Consider the following 4,293-nt stretch of genomic DNA (forward strand, 5'->3'; position numbering starts at 1 on the left):
GTAGGGTGGGTTCACAACTTCCTTGGGTCCACAGCCCTTACAGAAATCTTGTTTGCTTATTTTATTTTTACTACACTTGATCTTAGCCAAAAGGCCGAGAAGTGATGTTTATTTTATTTTTAAAAGATTTTATTTATTATTTATTTGACAGAGAGAGAGAGAGAGAACAAGCACAAACAGGGGGAATGGCAGGCAGAAGAAGAAACAGGCTCCCCACTGAGCAAGGAGCCTGATTCGAGATTACATCCCAGGAACCTAGAATCATGACCTGAGCCAAAGGCAGACACTGAACCCACTGAGCCACCCAAGTATCCCACTGTTTGTTTATTTTTGGATGCACAGGTAGGAGCAAATCTTCTTGGGTCCCTGGATGTAAGGTTCACTTTTGTTCAGTTATAGATGTCTATTTATTTAAGAAGTGGGGAGAAAAAAGAACAAATTCTGTTGCCATGATGCTGCTGCAACTCTAGTTGGGGACTTTAAAATAACTTTCTCAACAATGGATAGATCATCCACTCATAAAATCTGTAAGGAAACATTGGACTTAAACTACACAATAGATTAAATGTACCCAACAGACATTTACAGAACATTCCATCCAAAAGCAATAGAATATGTATTCTCCTCAAGTGCATATGGGATATTCCTAGGATAGATTATATGTGGGCCATGAAACAAGTCTTAATAAACTTAAGAACATTTTAATCATATCAAGCATCTTTTCTGACCACAGTGGTATGAAACTAGAAATCAACTACAAGAAGAAAACTAAACTCACAAATATGTGGAAACTAAAAATATCCTACTGAACAACTAATAAAAGAAAAATCAGGAAGAAAAGAAAAATCAGAAAATATATTCAGAGAAGGAAAGGAAGCACTAAAACTTATGGGACATAGCAAAAGTTGTTCTAAGAGGGAAGTTTATAATCATAAATGCCTACATTAAGAAAAAGATCACAAACAACCTAACTTTATGCCTCGGGTAACTTGAAAAAGGACAAACTAAGCCCAAAGTTAGTAGAAGGAAGAATACAACAAAGATCAAAACGGACACCTGAGTGGCTCAGTGGGTTAAAGCCTCTGCCTTCAGCTCAGGTCATGATCCCATTGGGCTCTCTGCTCGGCAGGGAGGCTGCTTCCTCCTCTCTCTCTGCCTACTTGTAATATATGTCTGTCAAATAAATTTTTAAAAATGTTCAAAGATCAAAGCAAAAATAAGTGAAATAGCAACTAAAAAAAGGAAAAAATTAAGAGCTGTTTATTTGAAAAGATAAACAAAATTGACAAAATATCACATAAAAGAAAAAAGAGGATTCAAATAAATTATAAATGAAAGAAAAGACATTATAACACATACCATATAAAGGACCACAAAGACTACTATGAATAATTATATGCCAACAAATTGGACAACATAGAAGAAATGGATAAATTACTAAAAACAATCTAGATAATCTGAGTTGGGGGAAGTCAGAGTGGGAGAGACTGTGGACTCTGAGAAACAAACTGAAGGTTTGGGGGAGGTGGGTTGGGTGAGCCTGGTGGTGGGTATTATGGAGGGCACATATTGCATGGGGCACTGGGTGTGGTGCATAAACAATGAATTTTGGAACACTGAAAAAAATTTAAAAATCTTTAAAAATAAAAATAAAAAAATTTAAAAAATAGATAATCTGAGCAAACCAGTTATTAGTAAGGAGACAAAACCAGTAATAAAAAATGTCCCAAGAAAGAAATGTCCAGGACCATATGCCATCAATTCTTCTCAAACTCTTCCAAAAATTTATGAAGAAGGAACACTTGCAAACTCATTTTATGAAGTAGCACTACCCTGATACCTAAGCCATACAAGGATACTACAAGAAAATAAAATTAGAGGCCGGTATCCCTGTTGAACACAAATGCAAAAATCTTCAACAAATATTATCAAATTGAATCCAGTAGCATATTAAAAAGATTGCACACAATGATCAAGTGAAATTTATCCATGGAATGCAGGGGTGCTTGGGGCTCAGTGGGTTAAAACCTCTGCCTTCGGCTCAGGTCATGATCCCAGGGTCTTGGGATTGAGCCCCACATTGGGCTCCAGCCCCACATTGGGCTCTATGCTCAGCAGGAAGCCTGCTTCCCCACCTCTCTCTGCCTGCTTGTGATCTCTGTCTGTCTAAAAAATAAAAAATAAATAAAATTATCCATGGGAAGCAAAGATGTTTCAACATCTACAAATTGGTAAGTGCAATACATCACATTCACAAAATAAAGGATAAAAATATAATTTCAATAGATAAAGATCATTTGACAAAATCCAACATTCTTTTGTAATGAGAATTCTCAACAAATTAGGTAGAGTAGAAATGTACTTCAACATAATAAAGGCCATACATGACAACGCCATATGTGACATCATAATAATTGGTGGAAAGCTAAAAGCTTTTCCTCTAAGATCAGGAACAAGAATGAGTGCCCATTCTCACCAATATTTTCAACATATTATTAAAAGTCCTAGCCAGAATAATTAGACAAAATAAATAAATAAAGTAAATAAGGTACCCAAATCAGAAAGGAAGAAGTAGAATTGTCTCTTTTTGCAAATATGATATTATATATAGAAATATTCTATATTATATATAGAAATGACATGATATTATATATACACACAGTTGAGTGACCTAAAGACTCTACCAAAATTTTGTTAGAACTAATCAGTGAATTCAGTAAAGTTGTAGGATACAAACTCAATATGCAAAAATCAGTTGCATATCTATTCAGTAACAAAAAACAATAGGAAAGAGTAAATAAAATAATCTATTTACAATTGTATCAAAAATCATAAAATACTTAGGAATTAATTAAACCAAGCAATCTCCAGATTCAGTGTAATCCCTATCAAAATTCCAATGGCATTATTCACAGAAATTAAAGAAAAAAAGTCCTAAAATTTGTATGGAACCACAAAAGACCCTGAACAGCCAGAGCAATCTTGAGAATGAATAACAAAGCTGCAGGCATCACAGATCTTGATTTCAAACTATTTTACAGAACTATAGTACTCAAAACAATGTGGTATTGGCATAAAAAAGACACATAGATTAGTGGAGTGGAGGAGACAGTCCAGAAATAAACCTGCATACCTGTGGTCAATTAATTTATGACAGGATGCAAGAATATACAATAGGGAATCAATAGTCTCTTTAATAAATGGTATTAGTAAACTATATAGTCACATGCAAAAAAAAATGAAACTGGATACCTATTTTACCCCATAAAAATAATCTCAAATGAATTAAAGATTTAAATGTAAGACCTGAAATTGTATAACACTTAGAAGAAACTATGGGATTGGTTCCTTGACATTGGCCTTGGCAATGATTTTTTTGACACCAAAAGCAAAGGTCACAAATGCAAAAATAAGTGGGAGTACATCAAACTAAAAAGCTTCTGCTCAGCAAAGTATATTGTCAATAAATGAATGTTACATACAACCTATGTAATGGAAAATAGTATTTGAAAACTACCTGATAAGGGGTTAATATCTAACATATACAAGGAACTCATACAACTCAATAGAAATCAAGCAAATAACCCAAATCAAAATTAAGGACTGGAATAGGCATTTTTTTCCAAAAAAGACATGAAAATGGCTGGTATATACATGGAAAGGTGCCCAACATCACTAATCATCAGGGATATACAAGCCAAAACAACGATGTGATATCACCTCAGACCAGTTAGGATGACTATTATCAAAAAGACAAGAGATAAGAAACTCTAGTGAGAATGTAGATAATAAGGAAATCTTGCACGTGTTCTTAGGAATTTAAACTGGTACAGTTGCTGTGGAAAACAGCATGGAGATTTCTCAAGGAATTACATAGAGCTACCCTATGATCCAGCAGTCCTACTTTTGGATATATCTCCATAGGAAAAAAACCCAAAGATCTTAAAGAGGTATCTCTACTCCCATGTTCATTGCAGCCATAGCCAAGATATAGATACAAGCTAAGTGTCTGTCAATGGCTGAATGAATAAGTAATGTGGGATTATACACACACACACACACACACACACACACACACACAATGGAGTATTATTTAGCCTTAAAAAGAAGGAAATATTTTTTAAAAGATTTTGCTTATTTATTTGACAGGAGAGAGAGATCACAAGTAGGCAGAGAGGCAGGGAGAGAGAGAGGGGGAAGCAGGATCCCTGCTGAGGAGAGAGCCTGATGTGGGAGGAGAGAGCCTCTTCCCTGATAAGGAGAGAGGTCCCAGGTCCCTGAGACCATGACCTA

General features: G+C 35.1%; 1 pseudogene; it reads right to left on the reverse strand.

Moving 5' to 3' along the window:
- LOC123388603 lies at positions 1–106 on the reverse strand (annotated as a pseudogene).
- Between the last annotated feature and the right edge of the window lie 4,187 nt (positions 107–4,293).

This window comes from Mustela putorius, unplaced genomic scaffold (genome assembly GCF_011764305.1).
Source record: "Mustela putorius furo isolate JIRA1106 unplaced genomic scaffold, ASM1176430v1.1 tig00003903_pilon_pilon_pilon, whole genome shotgun sequence".
In the NCBI taxonomy this organism is placed as follows: Eukaryota; Metazoa; Chordata; class Mammalia; order Carnivora; family Mustelidae; genus Mustela; species Mustela putorius.